Source organism: Cebus imitator, unplaced genomic scaffold, assembly GCF_001604975.1.
Source record: "Cebus imitator isolate Cc_AM_T3 unplaced genomic scaffold, Cebus_imitator-1.0 Scaffold271, whole genome shotgun sequence".
Classification (NCBI taxonomy): domain Eukaryota; kingdom Metazoa; phylum Chordata; class Mammalia; order Primates; family Cebidae; genus Cebus; species Cebus imitator.
Window position 1 is genome coordinate 1,261,040 of NW_016107586.1, and position 23,116 is coordinate 1,284,155.

Consider the following 23,116-nt stretch of genomic DNA (forward strand, 5'->3'; position numbering starts at 1 on the left):
AAAAATATTCCTGACATTCAAAGAGATTTTTCTTCCTATTTAAAAAATAATAATTTCTACAAAGTGTGTCTAACTTACTTTGTTCACTATTTTAGCTTTAGTACTAAAAATCTCTACTGTGTCTTTGCCCTTCCCATTAATCTTGGCTCTTCCTTTGGTTCCATTTTCATTAGACCTGCTGACCCAGAATAGCTAATATACTTGATTGTATTTTCTCACACTTTTTGAGTTTGAAGCTTTTCCTTTAGGGCCTGAAGTTTCTTAGACTTCTTTCTTTTGAAAGAGAAGCATGACTGTTTCTTCTTTTTATTTTTTCAACAGAATTAGGGTGGATTACCTTTTAAAAATGTGGAAAATATGGGAAATAATAAAAAGTTAATATATATGGAGCTCCTCCCCTGAGCTACACCTAGATTTAATTTGTTGACATAAAGTGATCCTTTTCTTCACACATACTATGTTCATAGCTGTAATCAGGCTGAAAACAATTTTCTCTCACTTTCCCATTTATCCTTACCTAAAAAGCATTTTTCATAACCAACATTTTTAAAGGCACCATAAACTTTCATTGGTTGGTGCCATAATGGTTTTATTAACCATCTCTACATTCTGTGTTTTCTTAATTTGTGTGTCAGTCTGGTTTACTAAACTTACTGGTTTACCAAAAAAGCAGAAGACATCCTTAAAGACCCTTAAAGCAGTGTCTCCACTGTCTCCTGGGTTGATGCTGCTTTTCAGGTGTTTGCATCTTATTTATTAGGAAGCATTTTCACCTTGTCCCAGCTATTTCTTTTCTCTGCTGCCCTTTCTACCTTCCAACACAGCTTGGAATTCCCTGTGACAAGCATTTGATTTGATTTTCCCCTTGTTACAAAGCACCTTCTAATCTGTCAGGAAAGCTCATGCCTGACATTGCTTACCCCATGAACTGAAGCCTCACAGGCATCAATGATTGTCAAACACATCATAAGCCCTGTAAAGATGAGCCCAGAGGCCTACATATTCAGAGAAAGGGAGAGGGAGAGTGGAGGAGGGAGACACGGAATATAGGTGCACCTCCTCTGTGAAAGAGGGAAAGAGTAATGATTTTAAAAAGTGAAAGGGCAGCTTTGGTTTCTAGAAGAAACATTCTGCAGTGAGAAATGCCTAGGAATGAAATTGACTCCCATGATGGATTGCTACACGTGGATAAGAGAGACCTGGAAAATGGCATTGGTTAAACAGCACTATCCATTCAGTGCATTAATGAGACAGCTTTCAGAATTCACTTATATAAAGAGGACTATCAATATTGGAAAAGTCCAGGGGTGCTGTGGCAGATTAGAGCAGGATGAATGCTTGCCAAGGGGATGGGTATTTTTCATGCTGTTCCTCATTTTCCTGTACACCACCATCAAACTCAGCAATGCCCAGAAGGCTGAGAAATCCAACCTCATGCTTGCAATAACTGGATGATAATTTCATTGAAGCAAATGTGAAGAGCACGAGTGGATTATGCACTCTCATCAGCTGTTGAAGCTGACATGACATGCAAGGGATATTGGCTCCACCAAGCCCTCAGAATGAAAACATTTTACTGTTTAAACAGATATCCAAAGACAACACTGTATTTGACCAGACTTTTTTTCTTGTTGCTGTGTTATTTTAATAATGAGCATTTATTGTTCATTTATTCATTCATTTACATATACTATATATCTCACAAAGGATTTGAAGCAATTGCTAGACTGTCATTAGAAAAAATAACTAGGTTTTTTCAACAGAATTTTTAAAAACCAGCTTATCAGTCGTGAAATTTTATGCACTATGATCAGATGAATTTCATTGGTAGTGACCAGAGTGTTCTCTCTACCAGCTTAAAATATATCGTTATCTATTATATACTTAACATCTATTCCATGAGGTCATTGTGTATGTTGCCCACTAATTATGCAACAATTGACAATTTCGATATAAGAGCAATTTAAAAACTTTGTAAATCACCAAATGCCAATTACATATATGAATTAATTCTCGTACACTCACGAAACTCCCCTAAATTGTGAGAATGTACATAAAGATAAATTATAAATGTACAAAAGGAACAGACCACAAAGGGGATTTGGAGTTTATAGAATATTGGAAGTCGAGGAAGGGATTAGGTTTTCTAAGAAACCTGAATCCCAAAGGCTTGCACAAGTGGAAGACAATTAGGACAAAGTCAATGAGAGCTTCAGAATTCAGGAGCACAAATACCACAGAAGATAATGGTGAAGCACTGGGGAACAAAGTGGGGACATTGCTAGAAAAGTCAGTAGCCTTATTCTTTCTCTCTTCCACCTGGTTGGGCAACTTCACTTTGCCCACCACAGCGTGGGGTTTATCTGTAGAGAATTTAAGTCTTAGAGGTTTCATTCTAGGTGTGGCACACAGTGGGAGAGGGACCTTGTGGTAAAAACAAAGACGCGAAGTTGAAGTTAGTCCAGCCACCAACCACAAAGCTTTTCCAAGAATTCTGGGACTGGCTCTCAGACCTAATAACCCATCCAAACTCTGGGCCTGACCTTGGCTGAAGATAAATAAAGTCTTTTGATTCATTCCTACAGAACAAGAATACATGAGAGAAAAAGACTCAGAGGTATGGCTAATTGGTATTTCCACAAGAGCAATTGCCAGGACTCTGACCAATCACTCAACGATTTCTCCTCATGTTCCGATCAGCTATGTAGTGCCAAGTCTCTAATATAAATTTCCTAACACCAGAGATAAAAATAAATTTCTAAAATATTCTAGACAACAAACAAGCAAACAAGGTCATAGACAAAAAAAACAGATATTTGAATGATACAGGATTTTTCAGTAGCAACACTAGAGCTGAGTAAAAATGAAGCAGTGCTCTCAAAATTCTGAGGAAAAATTCATTTTTGACCCATGATGCCATACCTGGAAAAATTCTCAGTCACGCATGAAGATAGCAAATAACACTTTCAGAAATGTTTTAGGTCTCAAGGTTCACTCTGAAGCCTTTATCTCAATAAATCACTTGAAAATGGGCCTCTCCTAAATTAGGGCACAGAGCAGGAAGGGCAAAGGCACTTCATTCAGGAAACACTGGATCAATCACAGGAGAAGCACAGAAAAATCCCAAAAGTTTAAATATACTGCTCAGAATGTCACCAGTCTAGAGTAGAGGTGGATGTTGGAAGGCACAGGGTGGAGGACTGTTTCAAAGGGAAAAAGAAATATTTACTTAGCTACTAGAGGAAAAAAGTATTCTAAAGTGTTCTTTCCTTCTTTTATCAAGTTTGCAGAAAAATGGTGATACTAGTATATTGAAAACTAAGCAAATTTTTATAGAAAGGCAATTATTAACTACAATATAAAAAAGTGATACCAGTCAGAATATGTAATCACAGTACTCTGCAGTTGAACAATACCATGTATCATAAAAATACAGTAAATATATATTTACTTTAAGCAAAATTGGACTGCAAAAATATTGTGTAAATGGAGGGAAGAAAAGAGGTGTGCAGAGAGAACTGAGGCAGCGTATAAGCCTGTTAAATCCTTATTTATCACACAACCAAAGCCCAGATCCTTTCATAGGTTCTTTTAAATACCATCTTACTGAGACAATGCACGATTCCCCATGGTGTCTGTCCTCTCTCTCTCTCCAAGTAGTAATAATCAACATTTGTTCAATCAGCGGTGTGCTCCAGGTGAGCTCTGGCTGGAGTTCATTGATACTATGGATTTCTTTTGTCCGTGGAAATTTCCTAGGCTGAGTACAGAACAAGTTTCCATGTGAACAAGAGTCACTTTTCTCTGACAATAAATACAGTATGACTTGGACGAGGAGCGCTTCAGCCCAAGCAACACACTTGCTTCTTCCATCCTGTTTAGGAACTCGAGTTCTAGATTCAGATCGCCAGATATCAAATGTCCACAACCCCACTGCCTATTGTTTCTTTAGTTACCTAATCTCCCTACATCTTAGTTGCCTCGCCCTAAAGCTTGAATTATCCTAGTCCCAGCCACATAAGGTTGCCATGTCACTTAAAGAGATGATGATCATGGGTCAAGTGGTATTTCTGGTTCTAGATCCTTGAAGAATCACCATACTGTCTTCCACAATGGTTAAAGTAATTTACACTCCTACCAACAGTGTAAAAGCATTCCTATTTCTCCACATTCTCTCCAGCATCTGTTGTTTCCTGACTTTTTAATGATTGCCATTCTAACTGGTGTGATATGGTATCTCATTGTTATTATTGCATTTCCCTAATGACCAGTAATGATGAAACTTTTTTCATGTTTTCGGCAGCATAAATGTCTTGGATCTAGAACCAGAAATACCCTTTGACCCAGCAATCCCCTTACTGGGTATAAACCCGAAGAATTATAAATCATTCTGCTATAAAGTCACATGCACACGTATGTTTATTGCAGCACTATTCACAATAGCAAAGACTTGGAACTAGCCCAAATGCTCATCAATGATAGACTGGATGAAGAAAATGTGGCATATATACACTGTGGAATATTATGCACCCATAAAAAAGGATGGGTTCATGTCCAGAACTGAAAGTATAACAATAACAAAAAAAGAGATGACGATCATGAAGGATCTAGCACAGGGCTTCGTGCATTTCAGTTCTTAACAAATGTTTACTATTATTAACATCATCCATTGCGCACAGCAGAATCACTTTGAATGAAGGAAGTTTAAAATTAAGTGTGGAGAAGAGAAGTTTATTTCATGTCTTTTAAAAGTGCCTAGCATATCATAGGCATTCCATACATACTTTGGAATGAATGGATAAAACTTATTTTGTAATTGACTTTCTCACAGAGTGGAGTGTCAATTCCATTTTTAAAAAGTGAAAACACACTAGGCACATTCAAAGTTGTCTTCTGGTATAACACTAGATAATGTGAATAAACAAAATTTTGGGACTTATTTTTAAACTTAAGGTTGCTTTCACGTGAAGTGTGTATCTATAGTGTTGTCAACTACTGAATTTTTAGAGCAATAATGTGTCATCAGTGCCTTTTACTGAAAATATATTGCTTTTGCTCAAAACTGGAAAATATTAATCTACCTTAATTTTATGCTACAATCTTCTTTAATGGTGAAATTTCCCTAAGATGTTTTTGCAAGTCTTATCAATAGGTGGACTATTTTCACACATTTTCACCCACTAAAGTGTCACTTGTTTTTAAATAAATTCCTTGCTTACATTTTGAAAAAATAAATATATCCGCCTATCATTCTTTTGAGATTTTAGAAGGAAGATGCCAAAGTCAACAAGATATACCTCTGGCAGCCATGGTTTATAACATATTGCAACAATCAAATATGACATTGTTAACAGTCTACCTGGCTCAACCTGAATTCTGATATGCTAACAAGTGATAAGCTGGTGATGCAGAAAAACAGTGTGTAGATTACCTAATGTCTCAAACGCTCAGTGAAGCTTCCTTCTAAACTATTTCCACTTCACTCTGTGCCCTAACTCCATCTTGGAATATCATCTTTCACAGACTTTCAACTTTGTTTCATTCTTGTTACACAAGACAGAGTCAGGAGTTAACATGACTTAAATTGATCTATATGTCTGTGTGTGTACATATACATGTTTACAAGTTTTTCTGTCAAAATATCTCTAGTAAAATCTCAATAATGTGGATTTTTAAAATATAATTTACACAGTGTGTTGGTTGAATGGTACTTTTGATTTATGTGTGAAAAATTTCAACCAAATTAATCTACAGCAGCAGCCCTCAAACTTTTCTGTGTTCAAACGAACTACTGAATTTAGAGGTTTTGATGCTGAGACTACACCCAGTTCCAATTAAATCCCTGGGAGTAGAAACCAGTAATTTTATTTATTTATTTAGAGTCTCACTCTGTCAACCAGGCTGTAGGGCAGTAGTGTGATCTTGGCTCACTGCAACCTTACCTCCCAGGTTCTAGTAATCCTCCTGCCTCAGCCTCCCGAGTAGTTGGGACTACAGGCACATGCCACCACGCCTGGCTAATTTTTGTTTTTGTTTTTTAGTAGAGATGGTCTTTGACCATATTGGCTAGGCTGGTCTCAAACTCCTGACCTCAAGTGGTCCGCCTGCCTCTGTTTTCCAAAATGCCATGTGTGAGCCACTGCACCTGGCCAAAACCAGTTATTTCTGTTTTCTGAAGCTTCCTGACAAGTTGATTCCAATGTATAGTCAAACCTGAAACCAGTGATCTAAACAGTCTACTCTAAGAGCAATTAATGGGTTAACAGCACAGGCACTATCTAGGGGCTCATAAAAAATCAGAGTTCTAGGTTCCTCCCTAGACCCGTCCTGCTGATTTAGAAGCTTATCCAGACCCGTGCTTTCCAAACTTTAATGTGCCTTCCAGTGACTTAAAGATTATTGTCACAATGCAGATTCAGAGTCAGTTTTCTAGCCACAGGGTCTGAGACTTTGCATTTTTAACAAGCTCTCAGGGGCTACCTAAGCTGCTAGTGCAAAGACTATGCTTTGAGTAACAAGGATCTAGCTAGTATAGGAAGAATCATCTTTCTCAGAACAGGGAACAGGAAGGTTATGGGAAAAGCACAGCCATCACATTCTCCAATTTAGCAAAGACAAAAATAACTACAGTTTTAGGCAACTGCTACATGCCAGATGATGAGCTAAGATGATCAGCTAAGATGATGAGCTTGTAGATCTTTCTCTACAGGCTCTATGAGGAAGAACTATGAACATTTATTTTCTGAATGTTTTACACATATTATTACAGAGCTGTTGGCATTCATGGAATAAGCTGTTAATCTTATTGGGGATCCCTTAAATAAACAGCATCACTTTTCTACTTTAAATAAATAAATAAATACAATAAAAAAATAAACTGAGGTCCACAGAAGTGAAGGATGTGGCTAAAACCTAAGAATTTAGGTCTGTGCTTCCATAACAAATGTTTCCTCTCCTATATTGAGGGGTCTCAGACTCTGTGGTGATTATGAATCCACTGATGTGCTTATAATCTATGCTTATGCCACAAATTATAAAATCTTATTCAGTGTGGTTGAGATGAGGGGACCCACTACGGCAAGAGATGGTCTGAGTCTCTTCTTAAGTTTTAAATGATGGCATCCAGGCAACAGGATAGTAAAGTGTTCCTCCATGGAATGTGCCACATTAATCCCGGAGGATTTCTATGTAGCAACACTTTATTAATATTGGTAATATACAGTTAACTCGATGTACTTAAAGTAACAAGACATACTATTGAAATGAATTTTTCAAAGGATGAGGTTCTTCTTAAGTTTTTTAATAAATGGGAAGACAACCATCACTGTGATTACCACTCTGGGACATACAAAATAAGTGTAAGACACAGCACGTCTATAAAAGCCACTTTCACAGGAGACAGATATCAGCCCATAAAGTAGTTAAATAGTAACACACGGTGGCATATGCTAGATGCCAAATGAGCAATAGAGGCAGCACTCATGATAATAGCAGCTACCACATATTGAATGCTTATTATGTGGCAGCTGTTTTATGCAAAGTGCCTCATTCAATCACTACACTCTACATAAAGTTATAATTAATATTCCTATTTTACAGATAAGGAAAAGAAAACTTAAGGAGCTATGTGATGTTCCCACAGACTCATTGATATTAAATGCCAAATTGGTATTCCAAGTCTAGGTCTCCAAATGCAATACTATTTCTGCAATGCCTTACTGACTTTCTTATACCGCACAGTCTCCTCTGTATTCTTCTAAGTCAGTGAAGAAAACACACGGCAACAGAAAACCCTTCATGGGGACATTTTACATGAGCTGTTTCTGTAAAGACTGAGGGATTTAGACAAGTAAAGAAGGAAAAAAACAGGGAGCAGAGTTAGGAAGCATGGGGTATTTAAGGTTGACAGAAATAGCTTGTTTGGGGGAGAAGTAAGGGGAAAAATAAATGAGATAAGGTCAGAGATAAAGGACCTTCAAAATTAATCTCAGGGATATTAGTCTAAGGTCAGTATGTCTCATGGACGTTTTTAGCGGAGGAAGAGAAATGATGACCATGGAGTTTTCATAAAATGAATGAGACTCCAATGTGATGAATGATTTGTAGTACAGGAAAGAAAGGAGTTTGTGACATATATATAGAATATAGAATATATATAATATAGAATATGCCTTCTATAGGTTAATATGACAGCTTACAATCTAAGAAAGAAAGGACTTTGTGACATATTCTAACCAACCACTTTTAAAGATGAGAGGGTCTAATCTAAGATAGTGGAAATGATACAGAAAAGAAAAGGATGGATATCAGGGAGATTTCAAATGTAGGAATTGCAAGGACAAAATCACCAGCAATATTAGGTGAATATGATACCACTTATACATTTTTTTCAACAGTTAAGTAAGCACCCTACATTGCCTTAGGCACTGGTCTAGGTGCTGAGAATCAACACACACGGACACACACACACACACACACACACACACACAAAGCTGTTAGAAATAGTTGGTTAGATGTACAGATAACAACATGAATGGACCTTAAAAGCCCTGCTAAAGAAAAAAAGTAATTACATTTGTGATTTATAACATAACATCACATTTATGTTGAAGTATACGTAAATTTTTTAAAGTATACATTTTGCAAGAATAAACACAGATGAATATACACATTAAGTATGTTAGAGTTATTTATGGAAGTAAAGTGTAAAATGGAAGGGGAAGTGGGCACTAATGGTAGAGAGATTATTAAATAAGAGAGCATATGTGCAGACAATTAATGATACTTTGTCATGAATTGAGGAATGCAAGTAATTAGTACCATTTAGAGTCTAATATACACCCAAACAAAAAGGGGAATAAGATTTTTATCATATGTTCAAAGGGTCACATCTATTGTAGAAGAAAGAATGTTCATTAATTCAATGCATATATTTAACTGCTTTTTATAGCAATCTATTAGACGCTAGAAATTCAAAGATAGAGTTTATGGGACAAAAAAGCATACAATAACAATGAATTGTGAGAAATAATCATGTACATTTATTGCAGCATTTATGGATGCACAGAGAAAAGAGCCACCTGACCCAGACAGAAGACTGGTGGAGGCTTCCAAGAGAAGCTAAACCTGTGCATAGCTTTAAAAGATGATATATTAGTTTACTAGGGCTGTACTACAACATGTACCACAGACTGGTTGTCCTAAACAGCAGAAACTTATTTTCTCACAATTATTGAGGTTAGAAGTCTGAGATCAAGGTGTTGGCAGGATATATTTCTCCTGAGGCCACTCTCCTTGGCTTCTAGATGGTCATCTTCTGCTCTCTGTGTATTCACATGCTCTTCCTTCTGGTGCATGCCTTTGTCCTTCTCTTCCTTTTCTTCTTATAATTAAGGACATCAGTCATGTTGAATTAGAGCCCATCCTAATGACCTCATTTTAACTTAATTACCTCTTCAAACACTGCTTCTCCAGATCCAGTCACATTCTGAGGAACTAGGGATTAAGATTTCAACATATGAATTTTGGGAAACACAGTTAAGCCACATGAGTAAAAATTAATTGATCAATTCTGCTTTACCAAAGGTAAAGGTTCCAATGGAAAGCTTGAGACATGGAACATCATTAAGTCTCAGGATGTTGAGTTTGGAGGAAGGGCAGCATGGCCAACAGAAAATATGGAATGAAATCTTGAAGATATATACCTGGACCCCTGCAGTATGAACATTAAAAAGCAGATGAAGAACAAAAATAAATGGAACCAGAAACAGAGAAGAGGATAGGTAGTTGGAGAAAATCAAGCTCTATTTAACTGCATTAGAATCTGTTATGTAGAGTATAAACTGGAGGCTTTACTAAAAAGATTTTTGACAAAAGAAGTAAAGATGATATGAACATCATCCTGATACCAAAACCCGGCAGAGACTCACTTCTAAATATATATTTAAAATGCTATGTCATAAATTCAAAGGGTATATGTAGAGGGACATTTGAAATAAAAAAAGAGAGAAATTTTTGGAAAGTATTTGATGAAGTAAGAACTAAAGAGTGGGTTTGCAGATTGTTTAGAATAAAGATTTTGTGAGTCTTAGAAACTGTTGGATATCTGCATTCCCGTATCGCCAAACTTGATTTGATTAGACTGAAGTATGTAAAAGCAGAGAGGCATCCCTAAAATAGAGTTCACTTTGTGTCAGAGGAATTAGTTTGAATTTATATGTTTATAAAATCTTCTTCTATTTTGACCAATTATCCTTAAATTATATGGTTTAGCATGAGTCTATATAATAGGAACATTTCAGAACCTGGTGGTTTACCACTTGAATATTTTTTAATAGGAAAAGACTTTGGAAGGAGTTCTGCATTTGCTTAGGTTATGTAAGCTGCAAAGAACATTGCTCTCACCCTAAACCTAAGAAAAATGTAGATATATGCAAACATAGTTTTTGAGCCCATCAGAGTTGAATTCCAAAGGATGGGAAAATCCTCTGAGGACATTTAGGACAGACAAGCTATTTTACCTTAGGTAAAGCAAAAGAAGAAGATGTGGAAGCCATAAAAGTAAGTAAGAAAAGAAACTGTATTGATATCTAAAAGACCTAATGTGGGTGGTTGAATAATACTCTCACTTTCTCCTCTGAGTATATCTATGTCTTAATCGCCATAAACTGTAAATATGTTGCATTAAATGGCAAAGAATATGGTTGCAGATGAACTTAAGATTGTTAATTATTTTACCTGGAAGTGAGGAGATTATCTTGAATTATCTGGTAGACCCAGGATAGTCACAAGGGTCAAAATTGGAAGAGGGAGGCAGAAGAGTTAGAGATTGGAAGATGCTACCCTCTTGGACTTGAAGAAGGAGAAAGCAGACATGAACCAAGGAATGTGGGTAGTTTCTAGAAGCTAAAAAAGGCAACACAATAAATTCTTCCCTAGAGTCTCCAGAAGGAATGCAGCCCTGATGACATTTTGGTTTTAGGGGAATGAGACCCATTTGAGACTTCTCATCTTTAGCACGGTACAATGTTACATTTGTGTTGTTTTAAACCACTATGTTATGGTAATTAATTGCAGCAGCAGTAGGAAACGAACATGCTCCCACATGTTACTATGACAGGTTACAATCTTGGAACCTCACACCCAAGAGGAGTCTATACTCACTCACCATTTATTTTACACAGACCTCCGCCACATGTTCATGTGAAAGACTGAGGACATGGGAGACCTGAGAGAGACTCTCTTTGTAGGATAACTGTGTAGGTTCTTACAAGATTTGTGTGTATAAGCAGTATTTTCAGAGACCCATTGCATGCTGGGACTTATATGAGTACAAGGTGGTGATGAGTTGCGGTCAGGGGCAGAAACAAAACATGATCTAGTCCTGACCTTCACACATACACGTACACAAATAAGAAGCAAAAACCAGTGGTCTCTGGGGGTGAAGAAAGACCTACCCCTGCTGTGGACTTAAGTGTATTTTAAATCAAGGAAAAAGCCATTCACTAATGAGCAGCGTAGGAAATCCTTGTGTCCTTAGTCTAGACAAATTAGGCCACTACTAGAGAAGGCATAAAAGACTTGCCCCCAACACCAGATACTAGGTAAAAATTCTCAGCTGCTGTAGAGGGGAAGAAGACTAACTCATTCCCAGGATCATTCACTGAAACAAAGCAGAAGTCTGCTACTGTCTGGGAACACCAAGAATCTCATTATTCTCACCCATCCTTCCAACAATACATGCGGGAATTTAGTTGCCATCAAGAAAAATGTAAACTCAACCTGTGAATTAAGCTCTGAAATCAGGAGAAATTAGAGCTTTCCTGCCGCTGGGGAAGGGGCAATAACATTGAAAAAGCCTTACTCCTGAGATTTAGGCACATAGACCTGCCTGCCTAATACCAGGTTGAAGAACCGAGGAGGGAACCAAGAAAACTTTCTGCCCCCATTAGGAGCTTTTCACTGAGAAATGATGAGCTGCAGCTTACCACTGGGGGATTGGTGAGAGCTCAGAAACAGACTCACCACAGGGTCTCGGAAAGCTGAGAGTAAAGAAAGAACACTAAGAAAAATCTAACACTTTAGGCCTCAAACTAAGAGCTGGGTAATGTCAGTCCACAACTGGAAGAATTGGAAACTTGTGGAGTACTGACAGTAACTATAGCAACAACAAAACCCAAACATAATTTAGTCACCAACTGAGTGGACTCAACCACCATACTAATAGCCTGATAGAAGAAAAAGCATTCCAACTTCTGAATGTAAATAAAATTTATCTCAGCCTTCTCTATCCTTTTAGAAATGTTTGACCTTCAATAAAATTTTACAATAAACACACATACACACACAGAGATACACACATCAATAAAAAAGTGCCATTGCCAAGAAATAAAACAATTGACAGAGAACAAGAGCCAAAAATAGTCTAGCACTTAAAACTATTAGAAAGGGACTTTAAAATTGTTATGATTAAAACTATGATCAATATGATTGAAGGATCTAGTGAAAGCAATAAACAATATGAATGAACACAAAAGGAAATTTCAAAGAAATGAAAACCATAAATTTTAAAAAGACAAATTCAAATTCTAAAAGTAAAAATTATAATCTTTATGCCAATAAGTTCAATAATTTAGGGAAAAATAGACACTTGTAAAAAACACACAAAACAACAAAGCTAACTCTGGAAGAAACAGATAATACAAATAGTATTATGTCTAAGACATTAAATAAATGAGATTTATTGTGAAAATGTCTCCCATAATGAATATTTTAAGCCAAAATTGGCTTCACTAGAGAAAAGACAAATACTTAAGGAAGAAATTACAGCAATTATACTTAAATTATTCCAAGAAATTGAAAAGAAGAAAAAACTACCCAATTTGTTTTATAGGACCAGCAAAACCATGATAGCAAAACCAGATGAAAACATCACACATGCACACACCTGGCTACAGACCAGTATCAGAACATAGATTTCAAAAAACCTCTGAAAAACTTTCAGCAATTTGAATCTAGCAATGCATAGAAAAATTAACACATCAGGACCAAGTGGGGTTTATTGTAGGACTATAAGACTGCTTCAACATTTAAAATTAAACGATATCTATCTATACACACAAACTAAAATAGAAAAGCCAAATGATCCATTCATTCAATATAGCAAAAGCAACTAAAAATGTCATATCCGTGCAGAGTACAAAAATATTTCTGCAAAATGGGAATAAAAGATAACGTCTAATACGTGACACCTACAAAAACCTAGGGGTACCTGACATGTAAGCTCAACACTTTCCCCTTAAGATTCAAACAAGACAAAAATATCCAGTTTAATCATTTTATTCAATATTGTACTAGAAGCCAAGACTATCACAATATGGCCAGAAAAATTTCTAAAAACATATAGATTTAAAAGAAAGTAGTAAACCTGTGTTTATATAAACCTAATTGTCTATATTAAAATTCCCAAGAAATCTATTAAAAAGATACTAGAACTAATACATGAGTTAAGAAACATAGAAGAATATATAAAGCATTTCAAAAAATCAACTGCATTTCAATATATAAACAATGAGCAAAAGCAAATTGAAATAAAAGAAAAATAATACCACCTAAAATAGCATTGCAAACCAAGAAATACATAGGGACAAATTTAATAAAATATGTGTTAAACCTATGCAATGGAAACTACAAAACATCTCTGAGATAAATTTTTTTTAAATTGTACTTTAGGTTCTGGGGTACATGCGCAGATCATGCAGGGTTGTTGCATAAGTACAAACATGGCAATATGGTTTGTTGCCTCCCTCCCCCCGTCACCTATATCTGGCATTTCTCCCCATGTTAACCCTCCCCAACCTCCCCATCCCCCCACTGTTCCTTCCCTGCCCCCTGCAACAGGCCCCAGTGTGTGATGCTCCCCTCCCTGTATCCATGTGTTCTCATTGCTCAATACCCACCTATGAGTGAAAATATGGTGGCTTAGAGTTAATACGAAAGACAAAAGATAACAAGTGTTGGCCAGGATGTGAAAATAAGGGAGCCCTTGCACACTCTTGGTGGGAATGTAAATTAACAGAGTCACTATAGATAACAGTATGAAGGTTCCTCAAAAAATTTAAAAGAACTACCATATGACTCAGAAAACCCACTACTGAGCATAGAGCCAAAGAAGTGAAATCTGTACATTGAAGAGCTATCTGTACTCCCAGGTTAATTGCAGCACTATTCACAATAACCAAAAGAAAAAAAAATGGGATCAACTGAGTATTAATTAACAAATGAATGGATAAATAAAACATATATATACACAATGTAGTAGTGTTCAGCCATAAAAAAAGAAGGAAATTGTATCGTTTGGGACAACTTGAATGAACCTGGAGAACATTATGGTAAGTAAGCCAGGCATAGAAAGCCAAATACTGCATGATCCCATTTATGTGTGGAATCTAAAAAAGTTGATTGGATAGAAGTAAGAGAGTAGAATAGTGGTTATCAGAGGCTGAGGCAATCAGCAGAGCAGAGATGAATGGAAAAATGTTGGTTAGAGGAAACATATTTACAGTTAGAGATATTCAATAAGTTTGAGAAATATATTGTACAGTATGGTGACTACAGCTAATGATAATATATTTTATTCTTGAGAAATCCTGAGTGAAAGGTAAGTGTTCTCATCACAAAAATGATAACTAGTGAGGTAATGCATTTGTTAATTAGCTAGGTTTATCCATTCCACAATGTACTTCAAAGCATCATGTTATACCATGTAAATACATACAACTGTATATGATAACTTAACAATGAATACATTTGAAAAAATGTAGCATTTTAAAAGCCCAATCAAAAAAACCCAGTGGACTTTTGAATAAAAAATTAATGAACTGCTTCTACATTGTACATAAAAATGCAAAGAAAATCATTTTTTAAAAAGACAAAAAAAATTTGAAGGGTTTGAATACCTGATTTCAAAATTTAATATATGTTTACAGTATTCAAGACAGTGAGGTATGAGAGTAAGGGCAGACAACAAATGAAATAGAACAAAGAGTACGTAAATAAACACAGGTACACCCACATATAGTCAGTTGAATTTTGAAAAAGAAACCAAGATAGGCTGGGCTCAGTGGCTCATGCTTGTAATCCCAGCACTTTGGGAGGTCAAGGCGGGTGGATAACCTGTGGTCAGGAGTTTGAGACCAGCCAGGCCAACATGGCGAAACCTTGTCACCACTACAAATATAAAAATCAGCTGGGCGTGGTGGTGCTAGCCGGTAATCCCAGCTACTTGGGAGGTTGAGGCAGGATAATTGCTTGAACCTGGGGGGCAGAGGTTGCAGTGAGCTGAGATCACAACACTGCACTCAAGCCTGGGTGACAGAGTGAGACTCTATCTCCAAAAAAAAAAAAGAAGAAGGGAAAAAAGCAAGATAATACAATGGTAAAGAATGATGTTTACAAGAAATTGTACTGGAATATATGCAAACAAACTTTGACCTTTAATGTAGCATAATATATAATAGCTAAAACTGTAAAACATCTAGAAGAAATCATAGAAGGAAATCTTTGAAACTTTGGCTTTCACAAAAACTTCTTAGAGAAAATGCAGATAGCTCAACCATAAAGAAAAAATGATAAATTATTCTTTATCAACATTATATAAACGGTAGGCACAGACCAGGAATAACATACTGGAAGAAAACACTTTTTGAATATTAGAAAAGAAAGACATAGAATTTATAAAGAATTCTTAAAATTCAATAATAAAAGGCAAGAAAAATCACACAAAATTGAGCAAATGATGTTAATAGAGGCTTAAGTAAATAAGATATACAGAGGACAAATAAGCCCATAGAAAGAGGCTAAACATCTTTACTACTAGGAAAACACAATTTAAATTATGAGATTTTACTTAATGCCCACTGGAATGATTAAAATTACAAAGACTGACAATATGAATTGTTGACCAGGTAATGGACTGGTCAACTGGGGCTCTCATATATTGCCAAAGTTTTTATGAAAATACCTGCTCCGTTTTGTATTTATAAATTATTTTTGTTTGTAAGTTAAACAATTATTATATGACTCAGCAATTACATTCCTAGGTATTTATCCAAGACTAATGAAAACATATTTCTACACAAAAGCCTGTACGGGAATATTCATTTCAGTTGTATTCATAATACCCCAAAAATGCAAAGAATCCAAATGTCTAGAATATCTATACAATGTAATACTACTCAGAAAAATAAAAATCAGCAATTTCCAGGGGATGTTAATGGAGGAAGAATGAAAATATTCTGTCTCAATTATAGTGACTGTTATGCACATTTCTTGAATGTATATAATTTTGACATTATATACATTTATATGCAAATAGAAATTATATGTACTTGTCAAAGCACTGTACTCTTAAAGTGGGTGAATTTTATCATATGTAATTATACTATAATTTTTTTAAAGATGAACATACATTGATTGGGTTGCATTTTCTGTGCTTTAAAGCAAACTATTTTCTTAGCTTTGTAGTCTAAAATGAAGAGATTCTAGAACAGAAAGAGAAAATTTGTGCTATCAATGGCTATTACTTAAATATTTAGTATAGGCCAGTCACTTTGCTAGCATAGTAGATATAATGATGTGTGAAACATGACCCCTGATATCTAAAACACACCAATGAATATGGTGGCTTAATACAATTCAGCCAATAAGAGGTCACTCTGCAGCAGGGTGATGCAGAACAGTTCTGAAATAAAGAGGAAAGATTTTATGGAAGCACAGCTTCCATATAACTAATAAAAGCTAGTTGAAAACAGAACAAGTTATTTTCTAGGGATAGTGAAACTATCAAATTTTCTGGAGTAGAAGTTTTCTTTATAGAAACTGAAATATAAGGCAATAATGCCTTGATAAGTCCAAATTATAGGGGTCTAAGGGATTTGAAATTTTTCCTAGGCAATGGAAAGCCATTATAAAGATCAGTCGAAGACAGTGAGAAAACAGAAAGGCCTCTTGGAAAACAACTGTTTTGAAATGAGGTAGTGGCAGTGGAAATGGTAATGAAGTTATACATTATAGGAACCAAGAAGTGGAGTTAAGAGGTGACTGATTAGAAATTTGGTATTTGTATTAGTCAGGGTTCTCTAGAGGGACAGAACTTAGGATGTAAATACATATCTTATTAGTTATATATATACTATTATATATAATGTTTATATTACATATAACTTATATATACTTATATATATCCTATAGGATATTATATGTTTATATATAATAATTATATATTTATATTACATAGGATATATAATTATATATATTATATAGGATATTATAGATTGTACATAATATATATTATATACTGTAATATATAGGATAAATACCTATATTATGTATAACTATTAAATATAATAGTTAAATATATATCCTTATATATACACACACACACGCACACACACATACAGACACACACACACACACATATATACATATAAAGGGGAGTTTATTAAGGACTATTAAAGGCACATGATCACAAGGTCCTGCAATAGGCCATCTGCAAGCTGAGGAGCAAGGAAGCCAGTCCAAGCTACAAAGCTGAAGAACTTGAAGTCTGATGTTCAAGGGCAAGAAGCACCTAGCACGGGAGAACAATGAAGACTGGGAGGCTAAGCCAGTCTAGACTTTTCACATATTTCTTTGTTTGGTTTGGTTTTGCCTGATTTATATTTGTTGGCAGCTGATTAGACAGTGCCCACCCAGTTTAAGGGTGGGTCTACCTTTCCCAGCCCACTGACTCAAATGTAATTCTTCTCTGACAATACCCTCACAGACACACCCAGGAACCATATTTTGCATACTCCATTCCAATCAAGTTGACAGTATTAACCATAATAGTGCTCTAAGAGAAGTCAAAATGACCAAAAGAAGGTGCAGTAGTCCCTGGCTATCCATTATCTGAGGTTCTGCTTTAGTTTCAGTTATCTGAAGTGACCCAAGGTTGAAAATATTGAAAGGAAAATTCCAAAAACAGACAATTCATATGTTTTAAATTGCCTGCCATTCTAAGTAGCATAATGAAACTTTGAGCCATCCTTCCTGTCCTCCCCAGGAAGGGAATCATCCCTTTGTCCAGCATGTCCATGCTGTAAATACTGCCTGTTAGTTGCTGAGTAGCCCTCTTGATTATCAAATTGACAGTCACAGGATTGCAGTGCTTGTGTTCAAGTAACCCTTAGCCTCAAAGCACAATAATAGTGATGCCGGCATATTGGTATAGTATTTTATTAGTAGTTATCCTTGTTAATTTCTTACTCTGCCTAATTTATTAATCAAACTTTATCATAGGCATGTATGTATGTATAGTGAAAAAATAGCATATATAGGGTTTGGTACTGTTTGCAATTTCAGGCACTTACTGGGGGTCTTAAAATATATCTGCTGCAGAAAAAGGGGGACTACTATAATTTCTGGGAGATTGTGAGTTATTTATTTACTTGTTTGTACTTAAAATCTAGACTTTTTATTTAATGTGTAAAGGAAACTCAACACCAAACAAGATTATTTTCCCTTTTCAAAATTCTGTGGCAATAATAATTGCAGCTTATGTTAATACACTGTCTTGTTTTATCTTATGTTTGTCTTAGTCACATGACTCTCACATAAATCACCTCATTAAAATCTAACTTCTCTATGAAGGAGTCAGGGTAGAAATTATTGCCTATTTTTTATATGTGAGAAAGTGAGACAGAAAGGTTCTGTCATTTGCCCAAGGTTACTCAGCATGTAAGTGACCAGGCTAGAAGTGGTCCCTTGTACTGTATTTTTGAGTTGAAGATCAGTCTTCTATAGCCAAGACAGAAACCTAAGGCAGGAGGAGGAAGGACTGACTGAGGATGAGCACACAAATTTCTGTAGCAATGTGTCATTCTTTAAATTAGTCTATAAAACAGAAGACAATTCAATAAAAGTGGGTAACGACTTTGCACTCTAATTGTCATTAGGCTTAAATTACAAAAATCCTTCTCATCAGTTTCCAGGAAAGTCAGAAAGCAGGAGGAATGAAAGTTGGAAAAAGAAATGGGCTTTTTTTCTTTTCCTTTTGAAGAGAGTCTAAACATGTATCTAAACGTGGAATTGCTTTGTGTGAATCACCGACCCCTTAATTACTGATCTCCAGGGCTATTTATCTGCCTGATCCAAGAAAGCCCACTTCAAATGAAGGTTCTTGGGTCAACAGCTCTCGGAAACTGATCAGGATCCATCCATGGAACCCAAGCATGGAGGCATGTATTGCTCAACACCAGAATTTTATTTAAGATTTCTCAGACTTCAACTGGGTAAGGAAACTAACAGAACCCTAAGGCTGTATATGCCTCTACTGTTATCTGACACTGCTCTCTTGAACTAAAAAAATAAAGTGGGAAATTCTGGAGGCCTAAATACATTAGTCCATACTTGCCTATATATACCCCTTAGGAAAGTCATTTAATAATTCTGTGCCTCAGTTTCTCACCTGCCAACTGAGAATAAAAATCATCAATTTCCACATTTTCTTTATCCAGTATATACATCATGGAATACTATGCAGTCATAAAAAAGGATGAGTTCATGTCCTTTGCAGGGACATGGATGAAGCTGGAAACCATCATCCTCAGTAAACTGACACAAGAACAGAAAAGCAAACACTGCATGTTCTCACTCATAAGTGGGTGTTGAACAAATGAGAAGACATGGACTCAAGGAGGGGTGAGGGGATTGGGGAGGGATAACATTAGGAGAAATACCTAATGTAGATGACAGGGGATGGATGAAGCAAACCACCATGGCATATATATACCTGTGTAACAATCCTGCACGATCTGCCCATGTACCCTAGAACTTAAAGCGTAATTTTAAAAAACAGAAAAAAATCATCAGTTGCTAAATCTATTCACTGATTCATTTAATGAATTGAAGACCTTACTACATGGTCAAGTTTAGTGCTAAGGAATAGCATGTAATAATACAGGTTCTAGCACAAATGAATTTTAGAGGCAATCTGTAGAAATTAGTATTAAACAAGTAATTACAAAAATAATCATATTTAACATCATTAACAGCTAAAAGTTTTAAGGAGGCTTTGTAAAGTGAAAGCACTCACAGATATAACATCTAAAGTGCTAGCAATTTTAAGAGAAGGGAAGAGAGCTAAATTTATTCAGCCTCTGCTCTATATTAGGTAGTATGCTAGGATGCTTATATACATTTTCAAACTTAATCCTCCTCTCAAACATACATTATTTTCTGTTATGTATGTTTTCTTATAAAAGAACAAAGGCCCAAATAAGTTAATTGCCTAAATCTGTCATATCGTGATATGTAAAAACCCAAACTCTGGAGTTAGGTGAGGTGGATTCAGACCCCACATCTCCATGTTACTATCTGTGAACTTGGGAAGTTACTTAACTTTCCCATATATTAGTTTTCTCATCCATGAAATGAGAATACCAACCTCATGGAGTCGTTGTGAGAATTAAATGAGTTCTTTGTGCCTGGCAAATACAGAGTGCTACATAAGTATTAACTATCATATTATTCTTAATAGACACTTTTATGTGTCACTAGGTGATGGTGCCCAGTTGTTTGGTCAAACATAGACTAGATATTGCTGTAAAAGTATTCATTTTAGCTGTGATTAACATTTATTTATTTATTTATTTATTTATTTACTTAGAAATGGAGTCTAGCTCTGCCTCCCAGTCTGGAGAACAGTGTCGTGATCTTGGCTCACTGCAACCTCCGCCTCCTGCGTTCAAGTGATTCTCCTGCCTCAGCCTCCTGAGTAGCTGGAATTACAGGCACCCACCACTATGACTGGCTACTTTTTGTATTTTTAATAGAGACAAGGTTTCACCATGTTGGTCAGGCTGGTCTCGAACTCCAGGCCTCAAGTGATCCCACCACCTTGGCCCTCCAGAGTTCTGGGATTACAGGTGTGAGCCACCTGATCTGTGATTAACATTTAAATTGGTAGACGTTGAATAAATCAGATTATCCTCCGAAGTGCAGGGAGGCCTCATCCAATCAGTTAAAGGCCTCAAGAGCAAAGACTGAAGTTTTCTGAAGAACAAATCCAGCCTGTGGACTCCAATGTAAAAAGCCTGCCTGAGATTCCAGCCTGCCTGCCCTGCTCTGTGGAATTCAGACTCAAAACTACCACAGGCGACTCTGACCTGAATTTTCAGCCTGCTGGCTTGCCTTATGGATTTTGGATTTATCAGCCTCCAAATTGGATACAGCCTATTGGTTCTCTTTCCCCAGAGACTGATTAATACCGGTGGTAAAGCCTAAATGTGAATCCAACTCTGATTGCCAAGATCCGTTCTTTCCTTTCTAGTCTGTGGCCTCAAAGTTTCAGTGAACTTTCATGTAGTCCAACTGGAAGCTGTTCCATCTGTGCTGCCCTCTTTTACCAATCGGTTTAAAAACAAAAGTTTTCACTGAAAAAGGCAGTAACGGTTCAGTCAAAACAGACCTGACTACAGGTCTTTTCTCCTCCCACTCCAGAATGTTCCTTCCCTGAGGGCTTTGTCATAGTGAATAGGGGCACATCTGACAAGGTATATTTCTTCCGTAATAGAGAGAAAAGTTTAAAATGAGATTCTAGACTTTCACGAGTGTTTCTGCTGCCCTAATTTCTTTTTCTCCTTTGCTTTCAAATCAGCTGCAGACTTTAATTAAACTGTGGCAAGTCTCCTCAACTTGGCAGGCTTTCCAGAAAAACAACAAGGGCATCTTCTCCCAGGGCAGATTTTTTTCCCAAGCCCTCCAGCTCGAATTTATTCTTCCCAACTGTCTGGAATAGTAGCCAGAAACCTTGCACATCCTCAGATTGGGTTTTCTCTCTGCCTTCGTTCTCTTCCACTTGGGTTTTACTGAAAGTTCCCTCACCACGTATTACCGTCATGACTAATTTGAAGGAATATTTCATTGTTGTAATTATGGTAAATTACTACATTGGTTTATCATTTTTGATTCTTTATTTTAAAGCACTATTCATAGCCACAGGATAAAACCATCATATCTGTATTTAGTGATTAAATTAATGTATGTCTTTATTAGAGACAGTGATAAAATGAAAAGTGAAAAGGAAGCGTGATCTTCTTAGGCTATAGACAATGACAAATACATTAGGAATCTTCTCAAAACGCTCCTGAAACTCAGTGGCTGTGTGCACTGGCTCTGTTTTATGTGCCCATTTTGTGATTGTCAACTGTATAACACAAACAACTGAAACTTACAGGTAAGCACAGCACTGCTTATGTGACAAGGTCATTTAAACAAACCAGTATCTTTCTTTACTTAAAAGACCATTTTCCTCTGCAGAGATTCTTCTGCAAACTGCATCACTAAACCCCTCACACCTTTAAATAATATGAGACAGTTTATAGGAAAAGTGCAGAAAATGGTGATGCACAGACACTATGGACTGAATAAATTAGGAGACTCAGTGGCTGGACACTGACAGGGAAAGAAATCAAGAACAAATGCTGGGTCAGGCAGGCGGGGATACGCACATATCTTCTGCCAAAGAGTGATAACAAGAACAGAGGAAAAGGATACCGGGAAATGATGGCTGAAAAAAATGGCTTTCAACACAAAATAGGTACAATTTGAAATGTCCAGAAAACAAGCAAGAATACAGAGAAACCTAAGACAAGTCATCTTCTGAAAGTTAAGCAGTTAAACTTAACAGCAATCTTTCCCAAACACTTAACTAATTATACACAAATATATTATAATGCAAAATAGGCACTGAGTGTAATTAATTCAATAAACACTTGTTGAGTCTCTTTCATGTCTCAGACTCCCAACTAGGCACAGGAATTTAACAGTGAACAAGACAGATAGGGAATCTGCCTGCTTGACGCTTACAGTTGAATTACAGAAAGACACATTAAATAACCTTAAAATAGCTTATTATATTTAAAATTGCTATAAATTCTCCAAAGAAAGTGTATTAGGAGAGTGCATCACAGGATAGGAGTTAACTGGTCAGAAAGCTCAAAATAAACCTCTATGAAACAGTAACATTTTCAAACCAAAAAATGAATCAGGCTTCACACAGGCTGGGCCCCCTGCC